The sequence below is a fragment of the Phyllobates terribilis genome, unplaced genomic scaffold (genome assembly GCF_046119375.1).
Source record: "Phyllobates terribilis strain yellow unplaced genomic scaffold, ASM4611937v1 Scaffold_1017__1_contigs__length_469563, whole genome shotgun sequence".
Lineage (NCBI taxonomy): Eukaryota > Metazoa > Chordata > Amphibia > Anura > Dendrobatidae > Phyllobates > Phyllobates terribilis.
Window position 1 is genome coordinate 452,780 of NW_027363777.1, and position 16,785 is coordinate 469,564.

Sequence of the window (16,785 nt, forward strand, 5' to 3'; positions counted from 1 at the left end):
GTCCATCCCAAAATCCGACAAACAAGCAAAATGAACAAAAAACATTGAATTCACTTCTTTCTGATTTTAGAAACTGCATTAAAGAAGGGGTGCACCGGTCCTGGAGATACTGCAATACCAGGTCAATGCGTGGAGTGGACAGAGCAAGCTCTTTTTCCATCTCCCTGTTCTAAAAATCCATTTAATATATGGTCCCCAGATAGGGGACGTATCAGATATTAAACTGATAAGAACAGATACTACACTTGATCTTAGCCAAAAGGCCGAGAAGCGATAACCAGAATTGGTTTCAAACTACGGAGCCACCCAAGGATCCTGAAAAGTCCATTTGTGGAGATGAGCTCCTGGACTCCCGTTAAGAAGACATGTTGTCAACCTCTAGATCCCTTACATGCCTGCACTTTTCGGCTTGCTGCTGCTGCAATCCACGCGTTTTAGATCTGCATAACTCCACCTCTTTAAACACAGCACCTTCACCCCCTGCTGTTCCCACCCGCCTCAACACCGTTGGAAGGGAGGAGAACCAATTAAGGCGGGGGGTGGGGTGGAACGAGCAGCTGTCTACCCTTAGCAGGAGGGCTCCTGATTACATACCTCTCCTGCTGCTGCTGCTGCTGGCTGTCCAGCAGCAGACTGAAGGTGGCTGCTGCTGTGCACAGGTATATAAAGGCTCAGAGCCTATTATGACACGCGCAGCCAGCGTTCCATTGCCACATCCATCTACTGCAGGCAGGATACCTGGCTGGCTGAATGTCGCTGAGAAGCTCACAGAGACCGCCATAAGCAACAGTTTAACAGAATGCCACAGACTAATCAACCAAACTTTTTGGGTTGGGTTCTCTTTTATAGTCTGCAGGCATTAAATGAAAGAAGTCAGTGTTCCAGCAGAAGGAGACAACGTTTCAGAAAAGGCATTGTAGCAAACCAAAAAAGAAATTTTAAGCGCAGCAGAGTAACCAGCGCACATACCTGTTAGCTCAGGTGAGTTTAAAAGGCTGCTGTTGATAACAAGGGCATTTGCTAAATAGATGGTGTGTGTGCAACAATATACTGAAAGGTCAATTATATTGTGCAGCTTATCTCACCACCTGTAGTTATTTAGGTGAAAGCTCCAAAATGCTTGCCTAATATGTCTGTTTATCCAAAAGGAAGTAAAAAGGGAGAGCTAGAAAGATAGCATTGCATCACATTACATGGCAATGCAATGCACAGTTGCTGAAGTTGAACCAAAATGAGCTTGTAATCTGGCTTCTGCAACTTTGAACATGAAAAATCCAATGAGGAGAAGAAAAGCAAAGCCAAAGAGTCCATCCCAAAATCCGACAAACAAGCAAAATGAACAAAAAACATTGAATTCAATTCTTTCTGATTTTAGAAACTGCATTAAAGAAGGGGTGCACCGGTCCTGGAGATACTGCAATACCAGGTCAATGCGTGGAGTGGACAGAGCAAGCTCTTTTTCCATCTCCCTGTTCTAAAAATCCATTTAATATATGGTCCCCAGATAGGGGACGTATCAGATATTAAACTGATAAGAACAGATACTACACTTGATCTTAGCCAAAAGGCCGAGAAGCGATAACCAGAATTGGTTTCAAACTACGGAGCCACCCAAGGATCCTGAAAAGTCCATTTGTGGAGATGAGCTCCTGGACTCCCGTTAAGAAGACATGTTGTCAACCTCTAGATCCCTTACATGCCTGCACTTTTCGGCTTGCTGCTGCTGCAATCCACGCATTTTAGATCTGCATAACTCCACCTCTTTAAACACAGCACCTTCACCCCCTGCTGTTCCCACCCGCCTCAACACCGTTGGAAGGGAGGAGAACCAATTAAGGCGGGGGGTGGGGTGGAACGAGCAGCTGTCTACCCTTAGCAGGAGGGCTCCTGATTACATACCTCTCCTGCTGCTGCTGCTGGCTGTCCAGCAGCAGACTGAAGGTGGCTGCTGCTGTGCACAGGTATATAAAGGCTCAGAGCCTATTATGACACGCGCAGCCAGCGTTCCATTGCCACATTCCATCTACTGCAGGCAGGATACCTGGCTGGCTGAATGTCGCTGAGAAGCTCACAGAGACCGCCATAAGCAACAGTTTAACAGAATGCCACAGACTAATCAACCAAACTTTTTGGGTTGGGTTCTCTTTTATAGTCTGCAGGCATTAAATGAAAGAAGTCAGTGTTCCAGCAGAAGGAGACAACGTTTCAGAAAAGGCATTGTAGCAAACCAAAAAAGAAATTTTAAGCGCAGCAGAGTAACCAGCGCACATACCTGTTAGCTCAGGTGAGTTTAAAAGGCTGCTGTTGATAACAAGGGCATTTGCTAAATAGATGGTGTGTGTGCAACAATATACTGAAAGGTCAATTATATTGTGCAGCTTATCTCACCACCTGTAGTTATTTAGGTGAAAGCTCCAAAATGCTTGCCTAATATGTCTGTTTATCCAAAAGGAAGTAAAAAGGGAGAGCTAGAAAGATAGCATTGCATCACATTACATGGCAATGCAATGCACAGTTGCTGAAGTTGAACCAAAATGAGCTTGTAATCTGGCTTCTGCAACTTTGAACATGAAAAATCCAATGAGGAGAAGAAAAGCAAAGCCAAAGAGTCCATCCCAAAATCCGACAAACAAGCAAAATGAACAAAAAACATTGAATTCAATTCTTTCTGATTTTAGAAACTGCATTAACCCCTTAAGCCCCGCGGGTGGTTTGCACGTTAATGACCGGGCCAATTTTTACAATTCTGACCACTGTCACTTTATGAGGTAATTACTCTCGAACGCTTCAACGGATCCCCCTGATTCTGAGACTGTTTTTTTGTGACGTATTGTACTTCATGATTGTGGAAAAATTTCTTCGATATCACTTGCGTTTATTTGTGAAAGAAACGGAAATTTGGCGAAAATTTTGAAAATTTTGCAATTTTCAAAATTTGAATTTTTAAGCCCTGAAATCAGAGCGATATGTCACACAAAAGAGTTAATAAATAACATTTCCCACATGTCTACTTTACATCAGCACAATTTTGGAACCAAAATTTTTTTTTGTTAGGGAGCTATAAGGGTTAAAAGTTGACCAGCGATTTCTCATTTTTCCAAAAAAATTTACAAAACCATTTTTTTAGGGACCACATCACATTTGAAGTCACTTTGAGAGGTCTTTATGACAGAAAATACCCAAAAGTGACACCATTCTAAAAACTGCACCCCTCAAGGTGCTCAAAACCACATTCAAGAACTTTATTAACCCTTCAGGTGCTTCACAGGAATTTTTTGAATGTGGAAGAAAAAAATGAACATTTAACTTTTTTCACAAAAATGTTAATTTAGACCCAATTTTTTTTATTTTCACAGGGGTAACAAGAAAAAATGGACCGCAAAATTTGTTGTGCAATTTCCCCTGGGCACGCAGATACCCAATATTTGGGGAAAAAACACTGTTTGGGCGCACGGCAGGGCTCGGAAGGGAAGGAGCGCTATTTGACTTTTTGATTGTAAAATTTGCTTGAATAATTAGCGGACGCCATGTTGTGTTTGGAGAGCCCATGTGTGCCCAAACTTTGGAGCTCCCCCACAAGTGACCCCATTTTGGAAACTAGACCCCCCAAGGCACCTTTCTAGATGCATAGTGAGCACTTGCAACCCCCAGGTGCTTCACAAATTGATTCGTAACAATGAAAAAGTGAAAAAAAAAAACACTTTTTCATTTTTATGAATCAATTTGTGAAGCACCTGAGTGTTCCAAGTGCTCACAATGCATCTAGATAGGTGCCTTGGGGGGTCTAGTTTCCAAAATGGGGTCACTTGTGGGGGAGCTCCAATGTTTGGGCACACAGCGGCTCTCCAAACGCAACATGGTGTCGCTAACAATTTGAGCCGATTTTCCGTTAAATTTGCTAGAGGACACCATGTTGCATTTAGAGCGTCCCTGTGTGCCCAAACATTGGAGCTCCCCCACAAGTGACCTCATTTTGGAAACTAGACCCCCCAAGGCACCTATCTAGATGCATAGTGAGCACTTGGAACCCCCAGGTGCTTCACAAATTGATTCGTAACAATGAAAAAGTGAAAAAAAAAACACTTTTTCATTTGTATGAATCAATTTGTGAAGCACCTGAGGGTTCCAAGTGCTCACTATGCATCTAGATAGGTGCCTTGGGTGGTCTAGTTTCCAAAATGGGGTCACTTGTGGGGGAGCTCCAATATTTGGGCACACAGCGGCTCTCTAAATGCAACATGGTGTCCGCTAACAAATTGAATGGAAAATCGGCTCAAATTGTTAGCGGACACCACATTGCGTTTGGAGAGCTTCTCTGTGCCCAAACTTTGGAGCTCCCCCACAAGTGACCCCATTTTGGAAACTAGACCCCCCAAGGCACCTTTCTAGATGCATAGTGAGCACTTGGAACCCCCAGGTGCTTCACAAATTGATTCGTAACAATGAAAAAGTGAAAAAAAAAACACTTTTTCATTTGTATGAATCAATTTGTGAAGCACCTGAGGGTTCCAAGTGCTCACTATGCATCTAGATAGGTGCCTTGGGTGGTCTAGTTTCCAAAATGGGGTCACTTGTGGGGGAGCTCCAATATTTGGGCACACAGCGGCTCTCTAAATGCAACATGGTGTCCGCTAACAAATTGAATGGAAAATCGGCTCAAATTGTTAGCGGACACCACATTGCGTTTGGAGAGCTTCTCTGTGCCCAAACTTTGGAGCTCCCCCACAAGTGACCCCATTTTGGAAACTAGACCCCCCAAGGCACCTTTCTAGATGCATAGTGAGCACTTGGAACCCCCAGGTGCTTCACAAATTGATTCGTAATAATGAAAAAGTGAAAAAAAAACCACTTTTTCATTTTTACGAATCAATTTGTGAAGCACCTAGGGGTTCCAAGTGCTCACTATGCATCTAGATAGGTGCCTTGGGGGGTCTAGTTTCCAAAATGGGGTCACTTGTGGGGGAGCTCCAATGTTTGGGCACACAGGGACTCTCTAAATGCAACATGGTATCCGCTAACAAATTGAATGGAAAATCGGCTCAAATTGTTAGCGGACGCCACATTGCGTTTGGAGAGCCCCTCTGTGCCCAAACTTTGGAGCTCCCCCACAAGTGACCCCATTTTGGAAACTAAACCCCCCAAGGCACCTTTCTAGATGCATAGTGAGCACTTGGAACCCCCAGGTGCTTCACAAATTGATTCGTAATAATGAAAAAGTGAAAAAAAAAACACTTTTTCATTTTTACGAATCAATTTGTGAAGCACCTAGGGGTTCCAAGTGCTTACTATGCATCTAGATAGGTGCCTTGGGGGGTCTAGTTTCCAAAATGGGGTCACTTGTGGGGGAGCTCCAATGTTTGGGCACACAGGGACTCTCTAAATGCAACATGGTATCCGCTAACAAATTGAATGGAAAATCGGCTCAAATTGTTAGCGGACGCCACATTGCGTTTGGAGAGCCCCTCTGTGCCCAAACTTTGGAGCTCCCCCACAAGTGACCCCATTTTGGAAACTAGACCCCCCAAGGCACCTTTCTAGATGCATAGTGAGCACTTGGAACCCCCAGGTGCTTCACAAATTGATTCGTAATAATGAAAAAGTGAAAAAAAAAACACTTTTTCATTTTTACGAATTAATTTGTGAAGCACCTAGGGGTTCCAAGTGCTCACTATGCATCTAGATAGGTGCCTTGGGGGGTCTAGTTTCCAAAATAGGGTCACTTGTGGAGGAGCTCCAATGTTTGGGCACACAGGGACTCTCCAAATGCAACATGATATCCGCTAACAATTTGAGCCGACAATTTGTTAGCGGATATCATGTTGCATTTGGAGAGTCCCTGTGTGCCCAAACATTGGAGCTCCCCCACAAGTGTCCCCATTTTGGAAACTAGACCCCCCAAGGCACCTATCTAGATTCATAGTGAGCACTTGGAACCCCAGGTGCTTCACAAATTGATTCATAAAAATGAAAAAGTGTTTTTTTTTTCACTTTTTCATTTTTACGAATTAATTTGTGAAGCACCTGGGGGTTCCAAGTGCTCACTATGCATCTAGAAAGGTGCCTTGGGGGGTCTAGTTTCCAAAATGGGGTCACTTGTGGGGGAGCTCCAAAGTTTGGGCACAGAGGGGCTTTCCAAACGCAATGTGGTGTCCGCTAACAATTTGAGCCGATTTTCCATTCAATTTGTTAGCGGATACCATGTTGCATTTAGAGAGTCCCTGTGTGCCCAAACATTGGAGCTCCCCCACAAGTGACCCCATTTTGGAAACTAGACCCCCCAAGGCACCTATCTAGATTCATAGTGAGCACTTGGAACCCCAGGTGCTTCACAAATTGATTCATAAAAATGAAAAAGTGTTTTTTTTTTCACTTTTTCATTTTTACGAATCAATTTGTGAAGCACCTGGGGGTTCCAAGTGCTCACTATGCATCTAGAAAGGTGCCTTGGGGGGTCTAGTTTCCAAAATGGGGTCACTTGTGGGGAAGCTCCAAAGTTTGGGCACAGAGGGGCTCTCCAAACGCAATGTGGTGTCCGCTAACAATTTGAGCCGATTTTCCATTCAATTTGTTAGCGGATACCATGTTGCATTTAGAGAGTCCCTGTGTGCCCAAACATTGGAGCTCCCCCACAAGTGACCCCATTTTGGAAACTAGACCCCCCAAGGCACCTTTCTAGATTCATAGTGAGCACTTGGAACCCCAGGTGCTTCACAAATTGATTCATAAAAATGAAAAAGTGTTTTTTTTTTCACTTTTTCATTTTTATGAATCAATTTGTGAAGCACCTGGGGGTTCCAAGTGCTCACTATGCATCTAGAAAGGTGCCTTGGGGGGTCTAGTTTCCAAAATGGGGTCACTTGTGGGGGAGCTCCAAAGTTTGGGCACAGAGGGGCTCTCCAAACGCAATGTGGTGTCCGCTAACAATTTGAGCCGATTTTCCATTCAATTTGTTAGCGGATACCATGTTGCATTTAGAGAGTCCCTGTGTGCCCAAACATTGGAGCTCCCCCACAAGTGACCCCATTTTGGAAACTAGACCCCCCAAGGCACCTATCTAGATTCATAGTGAGCACTTGGAACCCCAGGTGCTTCACAAATTGATTCATAAAAATGAAAAAGTGTTTTATTTTCACTTTTTCATTTTTACGAATCAATTTGTGAAGCACCTGGGGGTTCTAAGTGCTCACTATGCATCTAGATAGGTGCCTTGGGGGGTCTAGTTTCCAAAATGGGGTCACTTGTGGGGGAGCTCCAATGTTTGGACACACAGGGGCTCTCCAAACGCAACATGGCGTCCGCTAACAATTTGAGCCGATTTTCCATTCAATTTGTTAGCGGACACCATGTCGCGTTTGGAGAGCCCGTGATGTGCCTAAACAGTGGAGCTCCCCCACAAGTGTCCCCATTTTGGAAACTATACCCCTCAAAGATTTTATTAAGGTGTATAGTGAACATTTTGAACCCAGAGGTACGGCACATTATTTGTTTACATTAGGTCATCATATTGAATAAGTTTTCATTATTCTTGAGCGCAAGTGCTCGCTACTTGAGTTTGCATCGGGTACTCAGGTATGCACCATGTACAGCGTGTGCTCGAGTGACATGCTTGAGTCCCTGCTCCGCATGTTTCACGGTTATTAGACACCCAAAAAAAAACATGCGGGGATCGCTCGTGCATGGCAGGCAATCCCCGTAAAGTTTTTTGGCCGCGAAGCATATGGGGCAGAGACTCGAGCATGTCACTCAAATACCCACGATACTAAATGCATACCAGAGCACCCGATGCAAACTCAAGTAGCGAGCACTTGCTCTCAACACTAGTCGCCATATCGTCATCTTTTTTTCTTACTTTTGAAAAAAATCCCAACCCCAGCCCTAACCCTAGCACAACCCTAGCCCCAGCACAACCCTAGCCCCAGCACAACCCTAGCCCCAGCACAGCCCTAGCCCCAAACCCAGCCCTAACCCTAGCCCAATCCTAACTCAAGAGTTTATTTTTGACGCCGTTCCTTGTGCGGTATAAGTGATTAGACGACTTTATTCTTCGGGTCGGTGTGATTACAGCAATGCCAGAATCATATGGGGTTTTTATGACTGACAGCTGTCACACACTAAAAGACGCATTTTTTGTAAAATCTAGTTTTTGCATCGCCATATTTTGAGAGCTATAATTTTTCCAGATTTTGGCAGACAGTCATGTGACGGCTCGTTTTTTGCGGGATGACTTGACGTTGTTATTGGTGCCATTTTCAGGCACGTGACATTTTTTGATCGCTTTCTATTCCGATTTTTGGGAGGCAGAATAAACAAAAACCAACAATTCAGGAATTGTTTTTTTTTTTTTTTTTTATTCTGTTCCGCGTGTGGTAAAATTGATAAGGCAGCTTTACTCTTCGGGTCAGTACATTTACAGCGGTACCACATTTGTATCATTTTTCTATGTTTTGGCGCTTATACACAATAAAAGCTATTTTATAGAAATAAATATTTTTTAGTATCGCTTTATTCTGAGAGCTATAACTTTTTTATTTTTCGGCTGATGGAGCTATATGGCGGCTTGTTTTTTGCGGGACGAGATGACGTTTTCAGCGGTATCATTTCTATTTATATACGTCTTTTTGATCGCGTGTTATTCCACTTTTTGTTTGGCGGTATGGTGATAAAGCATTGTTTTTTGCTTGGTTTTTTTTTTTATTTTTTACCGTGTTCACTGAAGGGGTTAACTAGTAGGACAGTTTTATAGGTCAGGTTGTTCCGGACGCGGCGATACCAAATATGTGTACTTTTATTGTTTTTTTTTTATTTTTTTTATAATAATATTTATTGATGGGTACATTATATTTTTATTTTTGGTGTATTATTTTTTTTATTTTTTTATAATATTTTTGCACATTTTTTTTTTTTTTTTTTTTCCACTTTCACACAGTTTATACACTTTATTACTTTGTCCCACTCTGGGACTTTCACTTTTTTTTTTCTGATCGCCTGCATGGCACAGGAATGGAGCACCATCCCTATGCCATGAAGGCTGTCAGAAGTGCACAGTGTGAAGATTGCTTGGAGATGCACTGCGCATGTCCAAGCAATCTTCCTGCTCTCTGGTGACCCGGATGTTGTCATGACGACATCGGGTCGTCATGGCAACACCCGGGAAGCCTTTGCAGACTGCGCTGGAAGCCGGAAGAGGAGGTGAGTATCGCCGATCACCTCCCCTTGCCCCCGCAATGCCGCGATCGACTTTGATCGACTTCGATCGCAGCATCGCGGGGGTTAATGTGCTGGGAGCGGTGCGTGACCGCTCCCTGCACATAGTACCGGGTGTCAGCTGTGACAATCAGCTGACACCCGGCGGCGATCGCGCCCGCACAGCCTGTGTGCGGGCGCGATCGCGATGACGTACTAATACGGGTCTGGCTCTTAAGTCCCAGGGCACAGACGCGTATTAGTACGTCAGATGTTATTAAGGGGTTAAAGAAGGGGTGCACCGGTCCTGGAGATACTGCAATACCAGGTCAATGCGTGGAGTGGACAGAGCAAGCTCTTTTTCCATCTCCCTGTTCTAAAAATCCATTTAATATATGGTCCCCAGATAGGGGACGTATCAGATATTAAACTGATAAGAACAGATACTACACTTGATCTTAGCCAAAAGGCCGAGAAGCGATAACCAGAATTGGTTTCAAACTACGGAGCCACCCAAGGATCCTGAAAAGTCCATTTGTGGAGATGAGCTCCTGGACTCCCGTTAAGAAGACATGTTGTCAACCTCTAGATCCCTTACATGCCTGCACTTTTCGGCTTGCTGCTGCTGCAATCCACGCGTTTTAGATCTGCATAACTCCACCTCTTTAAGCACAGCACCTTCACCCCCTGCTGTTCCCACCCGCCTCAACACCGTTGGAAGGGAGGAGAACCAATTAAGGCGGGGGGTGGGGTGGAACGAGCAGCTGTCTACCCTTAGCAGGAGGGCTCCTGATTACATACCTCTCCTGCTGCTGCTGCTGCTGGCTGTCCAGCAGCAGACTGAAGGTGGCTGCTGCTGTGCACAGGTATATAAAGGCTCAGAGCCTATTATGACACGCGCAGCCAGCGTTCCATTGCCACATTCCATCTACTGCAGGCAGGATACCTGGCTGGCTGAATGTCGCTGAGAAGCTCACAGAGACCGCCATAAGCAACAGTTTAACAGAATGCCACAGACTAATCAACCAAACTTTTTGGGTTGGGTTCTCTTTTATAGTCTGCGGGCATTAAATGAAAGAAGTCAGTGTTCCAGCAGAAGGAGACAACGTTTCAGAAAAGGCATTGTAGCAAACCAAAAAAGAAATTTTAAGCGCAGCAGAGTAACCAGCGCACATACCTGTTAGCTCAGGTGAGTTTAAAAGGCTGCTGTTGATAACAAGGGCATTTGCTAAATAGATGGTGTGTGTGCAACAATATACTGAAAGGTCAATTATATTGTGCAGCTTATCTCACCACCTGTAGTTATTTAGGTGAAAGCTCCAAAATGCTTGCCTAATATGTCTGTTTATCCAAAAGGAAGTAAAAAGGGAGAGCTAGAAAGATAGCATTGCATCACATTACATGGCAATGCAATGCACAGTTGCTGAAGTTGAACCAAAATGAGCTTGTAATCTGGCTTCTGCAACTTTGAACATGAAAAATCCAATGAGGAGAAGAAAAGCAAAGCCAAAGAGTCCATCCCAAAATCCGACAAACAAGCAAAATGAACAAAAAACATTGAATTCAATTCTTTCTGATTTTAGAAACTGCATTAAAGAAGGGGTGCACCGGTCCTGGAGATACTGCAATACCAGGTCAATGCGTGGAGTGGACAGAGCAAGCTCTTTTTCCATCTCCCTGTTCTAAAAATCCATTTAATATATGGTCCCCAGATAGGGGACGTATCAGATATTAAACTGATAAGAACAGATTTTTTTTTTTTTTATCGAAAGCCCGAATTCGTGTACAAAACCCGAGTGCGCTTAAAAAAGTGACAAGTGCCACAAAAAAAGTGCACTAGGATGCTGGTCTTCTTGAAACCCTCTCCAAAAGGAGAAGGGTCCCCCAAACCATTCCCCGTCCCTCCGAGCCAAAAGGCCACAGCGAGGAACAGGGACAAAAAGCCACCTCCAGCCGAAGCCAGAGGCGACCCAATCTTACCCCCAGCACCTGCCCGAGTTCTCACCCGAGCAAGGCACTGGGAGCCAAAGACTGTGCTCCCCTCCCGGAAGAGGGGAGCCAACAAAGCTCTCCTCCCAAAAGAGGAGAGCCAGGGGGGGTTCAGGGGGGAGCGGAACCTGATGGCCACACACTCCCCCCCTAGACCTGCCAAGAGAGGAACCCGTAAGGGAACCGCATCCCGACAAAGTCCTAGTAGGACGTGACACACGTGAATAAGTGGACACACAGTGACAAAGAAATTAAATAAATAGTGAAGGTTTCACAGTATAATACTGCCCGGACCTTCGACCGGGAATTGAAAAATTCCCCATCCTAAGGCCAGAAGGCCCGGAATAAGGGTGTGTGCGAAGAAAGAAAATTTGAAGTGCTTGTGCAAATGTGCTATAAACTCAAGTGGGGTTCCCAATCCCAGTGAGTTAAGGCACCCCAGGGTCACCACTCCTGGGGCACTTCACACTTTGGGCTTTCGATCTTCCCCGGCCCAATGGCGTCGATCCTGGGGGGCCATGCTTTCCACCAGATGACTATATTAGCCACCTGGCATACTAACAAGCGCCTAAACCCCAGTGTGCATAATGTATCAATCTACTAGGGCGGCCAACATCCAAAACCGCCTTTTCGAAAGATACTACACCTGATCTTAGCCAAAAGGCCGAGAAGCGATAACCAGAATTGGTTTCAAACTACGGAGCCACCCAAGGATCCTGAAAAGTCCATTTGTGGAGATGAGCTCCTGGACTCCCGTTAAGAAGACATGTTGTCAACCTCTAGATCCCTTACATGCCTGCACTTTTCGGCTTGCTGCTGCTGCAATCCACGCGTTTTAGATCTGCATAACTCCACCTCTTTAAACACAGCACCTTCACCCCCTGCTGTTCCCACCCGCCTCAACACCGTTGGAAGGGAGGAGAACCAATTAAGGTGGGGGGTGGGGTGGAACGAGCAGCTGTCTACCCTTAGCAGGAGGGCTCCTGATTACATACCTCTCCTGCTGCTGCTGCTGCTGGCTGTCCAGCAGCAGACTGAAGGTGGCTGCTGCTGTGCACAGGTATATAAAGGCTCAGAGCCTATTATGACACGCGCAGCCAGCGTTCCATTGCCACATTCCATCTACTGCAGGCAGGATACCTGGCTGGCTGAATGTCGCTGAGAAGCTCACAGAGACCGCCATAAGCAACAGTTTAACAGAATGCCACAGACTAATCAACCAAACTTTTTGGGTTGGGTTCTCTTTTATAGTCTGCAGGCATTAAATGAAAGAAGTCAGTGTTCCAGCAGAAGGAGACAACGTTTCAGAAAAGGCATTGTAGCAAACCAAAAAAGAAATTTTAAGCGCAGCAGAGTAACCAGCGCACATACCTGTTAGCTCAGGTGAGTTTAAAAGGCTGCTGTTGATAACAAGGGCATTTGCTAAATAGATGGTGTGTGTGCAACAATATACTGAAAGGTCAATTATATTGTGCAGCTTATCTCACCACCTGTAGTTATTTAGGTGAAAGCTCCAAAATGCTTGCCTAATATGTCTGTTTATCCAAAAGGAAGTAAAAAGGGAGAGCTAGAAAGATAGCATTGCATCACATTACATGGAAATGCAATGCACAGTTGCTGAAGTTGAACCAAAATGAGCTTGTAATCTGGCTTCTGCAACTTTGAACATGAAAAATCCAATGAGGAGAAGAAAAGCAAAGCCAAAGAGTCCATCCCAAAATCCGACAAACAAGCAAAATGAACAAAAAACATTGAATTCAATTCTTTCTGATTTTAGAAACTGCATTAAAGAAGGGGTGCACCGGTCCTGGAGATACTGCAATACCAGGTCAATGCGTGGAGTGGACAGAGCAAGCTCTTTTTCCATCTCCCTGTTCTAAAAATCCATTTAATATATGGTCCCCAGATAGGGGACGTATCAGATATTAAACTGATAAGAACAGATACTACACTTGATCTTAGCCAAAAGGCCGAGAAGCGATAACCAGAATTGGTTTCAAACTACGGAGCCACCCAAGGATCCTGAAAAGTCCATTTGTGGAGATGAGCTCCTGGACTCCCGTTAAGAAGACATGTTGTCAACCTCTAGATCCCTTACATGCCTGCACTTTTCGGCTTGCTGCTGCTGCGATCCACGCGTTTTAGATCTGCATAACTCCACCTCTTTAAACACAGCACCTTCACCCCCTGCTGTTCCCACCCGCCTCAACACCGTTGGAAGGGAGGAGAACCAATTAAGGCGGGGGGTGGGGTGGAACGAGCAGCTGTCTACCCTTAGCAGGAGGGCTCCTGATTACATACCTCTCCTGCTGCTGCTGCTGCTGGCTGTCCAGCAGCAGACTGAAGGTGGCTGCTGCTGTGCACAGGTATATAAAGGCTCAGAGCCTATTATGACACGCGCAGCCAGCGTTCCATTGCCACATTCCATCTACTGCAGGCAGGATACCTGGCTGGCTGAATGTCGCTGAGAAGCTCACAGAGACCGCCATAAGCAACAGTTTAACAGAATGCCACAGACTAATCAACCAAACTTTTTGGGTTGGGTTCTCTTTTATAGTCTGCAGGCATTAAATGAAAGAAGTCAGTGTTCCAGCAGAAGGAGACAACGTTTCAGAAAAGGCATTGTAGCAAACCAAAAAAGAAATTTTAAGCGCAGCAGAGTAACCAGCGCACATACCTGTTAGCTCAGGTGAGTTTAAAAGGCTGCTGTTGATAACAAGGGCATTTGCTAAATAGATGGTGTGTGTGCAACAATATACTGAAAGGTCAATTATATTGTGCAGCTTATCTCACCACCTGTAGTTATTTAGGTGAAAGCTCCAAAATGCTTGCCTAATATGTCTGTTTATCCAAAAGGAAGTAAAAAGGGAGAGCTAGAAAGATAGCATTGCATCACATTACATGGCAATGCAATGCACAGTTGCTGAAGTTGAACCAAAATGAGCTTGTAATCTGGCTTCTGCAACTTTGAACATGAAAAATCCAATGAGGAGAAGAAAAGCAAAGCCAAAGAGTCCATCCCAAAATCCGACAAACAAGCAAAATGAACAAAAAACATTGAATTCAATTCTTTCTGATTTTAGAAACTGCATTAAAGAAGGGGTGCACCGGTCCTGGAGATACTGCAATACCAAGTCAATGCGTGGAGTGGACAGAGCAAGCTCTTTTTCCATCTCCCTGTTCTAAAAATCCATTTAATATATGGTCCCCAGATAGGGGACGTATCAGATATTAAACTGATAAGAACAGATTTTTTTTTTTTTTTTTTCGAAAGCCCGAATTCGTGTACAAAACCCGAGTGCGCTTAAAAAAGTGACAAGTGCCACAAAAAAAGTGCACTAGGATGCTGGTCTTCTTGAAACCCTCTCCAAAAGGAGAAGAGTCCCCCAAACCATTCCCCGTCCCTCCGAGCCAGAAGGCTACAGCGAGGAACAGGGACAAATAGCCACCTCCAGCCGGAGCCAGAGGCGACCCAATCTTACCCCCAGCACCTGCCCGAGTTCTCACCCGAGCAAGGCACTGGGAGCCAAAGACTGTGCTCCCCTCCCGGAAGAGGGGAGCCAACAACGCTCTCCTCCAGAAAGAGGAGAGCCAGGGGGGTTCAGGGGGGAGCGGAACCTGATGGCCACACACTCCCCCCCTAGACCTGCCAAGAGAGGAACCCGTAAGGGAACCGCATCCCGACAAAATCCTAGTAAGGACGTGGACACACGTGAAAAAGTGGACACACAGTGACAAAAAAATTAAATAAATAGTGAAGATTTCACAGTATAATACTGCCCGGACCTTCGACCGGGAATTGAAAAATTCCCCATCCTAAGGCCAGAAGGCCCGGAATAAGGGTGTGTGTGAAGAAAGAAATATTGAAGTGCTAGTGCAAATGTGCCATAAACTCAAGTGGGGTTCCCAATCCCAGTGATTTGAGGCACCCCAGGGTCACCACTCCTGGGGCACTTCACACTTCGGGCTTTCGATCTTCCCCGGCCCAATGGCGTCGATCCTGGGGGGCCATGCTTTCCACCAGATGACTATATTAGCCACCTGGCGTACTAACAAGCGCCTAAACCCCAGTGTGCATAATGTATCAATCTACTAGGGCGGCCAACATCCAAAACCGCCTTTTCGAAAGATACTACACTTGATCTTAGCCAAAAGGCCGAGAAGCGATAACCAGAATTGGTTTCAAACTACGGAGCCACCCAAGGATCCTGAAAAGTCCATTTGTGGAGATGAGCTCCTGGACTCCCGTTAAGAAGACATGTTGTCAACCTCTAGATCCCTTACATGCCTGCACTTTTCGGCTTGCTGCTGCTGCAATCCACGCGTTTTAGATCTGCATAACTCCACCTCTTTAAACACAGCACCTTCACCCCCTGCTGTTCCCACCCGCCTCAACACCGTTGGAAGGGAGGAGAACCAATTAAGGCGGGGGGTGGGGTGGAACGAGCAGCTGTCTACCCTTAGCAGGAGGGCTCCTGATTACATACCTCTCCTGCTGCTGCTGCTGCTGCTGGCTGTCCAGCAGCAGACTGAAGGTGGCTGCTGCTGTGCACAGGTATATAAAGGCTCAGAGCCTATTATGACATGCGCAGCCAGCGTTCCATTGCCACATTCCATCTACTGCAGGCAGGATACCTGGCTGGCTGAATGTCGCTGAGAAGCTCACAGAGACCGCCATAAGCAACAGTTTAACAGAATGCCACAGACTAATCAACCAAACTTTTTGGGTTGGGTTCTCTTTTATAGTCTGCAGGCATTAAATGAAAGAAGTCAGTGTTCCAGCAGAAGGAGACAACGTTTCAGAAAAGGCATTGTAGCAAACCAAAAAAGAAATTTTAAGCGCAGCAGAGTAACCAGCGCACATACCTGTTAGCTCAGGTGAGTTTAAAAGGCTGCTGTTGATAACAAGGGCATTTGCTAAATAGATGGTGTGTGTGCAACAATATACTGAAAGGTCAATTATATTGTGCAGCTTATCTCACCACCTGTAGTTATTTAGGTGAAAGCTCCAAAATGCTTGCCTAATATGTCTGTTTATCCAAAAGGAAGTAAAAAGGGAGAGCTAGAAAGATAGCATTGCATCACATTACATGGCAATGCAATGCACAGTTGCTGAAGTTGAAACAAAATGAGCTTGTAATCTGGCTTCTGCAACTTTGAACATGAAAAATCCAATGAGGAGAAGAAAAGCAAAGCCAAAGAGTCCATCCCAAAATCCGACAAACAAGCAAAATGAACAAAAAACATTGAATTCAATTCTTTCTGATTTTAGAAACTGCATTAAAGAAGGGGTGCACCGGTCCTGGAGATACTGCAATACCAGGTCAATGCGTGGAGTGGACAGAGCAAGCTCTTTTTCCATCTCCCTGTTCTAAAAATCCATTTAATATATGGTCCCCAGATAGGGGACGTATCAGATATTAAACTGATAAGAACAGATACTACACTTGATCTTAGCCAAAAGGCCGAGAAGCGATAACCAGAATTGGTTTCAAACTACGGAGCCACCCAAGGATCCTGAAAAGTCCATTTGTGGAGATGAGCTCCTGGACTCCCGTTAAGAAGACATGTTGTCAACCTCTAGATCCCTTACATGCCTGCACTTTTCGGCTT

The 16,785-nt window shown here is 45.1% G+C and overlaps 7 non-coding genes and 1 pseudogene across 7 annotated transcripts; all 8 read right to left on the minus strand.

Annotated features, from left to right (window-relative positions):
- Window positions 1-84: 84 nt before the first annotated feature.
- LOC141241553 (U2 spliceosomal RNA) lies at window positions 85-275 on the minus strand. The gene has a single exon (XR_012306290.1). It is a non-coding gene; the product is annotated as a U2 spliceosomal RNA (small nuclear RNA).
- Window positions 276-1,389: 1,114 nt separating this feature from the next.
- LOC141241555 (U2 spliceosomal RNA) lies at window positions 1,390-1,580 on the minus strand. The gene has a single exon (XR_012306292.1). It is a non-coding gene; the product is annotated as a U2 spliceosomal RNA (small nuclear RNA).
- A 7,894-nt stretch (window positions 1,581-9,474) lies between these two features.
- LOC141241556 (U2 spliceosomal RNA) lies at window positions 9,475-9,665 on the minus strand. The gene has a single exon (XR_012306293.1). It is a non-coding gene; the product is annotated as a U2 spliceosomal RNA (small nuclear RNA).
- Window positions 9,666-10,780: 1,115 nt separating this feature from the next.
- On the minus strand, window positions 10,781-10,966 carry LOC141241609 (U2 spliceosomal RNA). The gene has a single exon (XR_012306342.1). It is a non-coding gene; the product is annotated as a U2 spliceosomal RNA (small nuclear RNA).
- Window positions 10,967-12,963: 1,997 nt separating this feature from the next.
- LOC141241557 (U2 spliceosomal RNA) lies at window positions 12,964-13,154 on the minus strand. The gene has a single exon (XR_012306294.1). It is a non-coding gene; the product is annotated as a U2 spliceosomal RNA (small nuclear RNA).
- Window positions 13,155-14,269: 1,115 nt separating this feature from the next.
- On the minus strand, window positions 14,270-14,452 carry LOC141241627 (U2 spliceosomal RNA). The gene has a single exon (XR_012306355.1). It is a non-coding gene; the product is annotated as a U2 spliceosomal RNA (small nuclear RNA).
- Window positions 14,453-15,248: 796 nt separating this feature from the next.
- On the minus strand, window positions 15,249-15,340 carry LOC141241648 (U2 spliceosomal RNA; annotated as a pseudogene).
- A 1,118-nt stretch (window positions 15,341-16,458) lies between these two features.
- On the minus strand, window positions 16,459-16,649 carry LOC141241558 (U2 spliceosomal RNA). The gene has a single exon (XR_012306295.1). It is a non-coding gene; the product is annotated as a U2 spliceosomal RNA (small nuclear RNA).
- Between the last annotated feature and the right edge of the window lie 136 nt (window positions 16,650-16,785).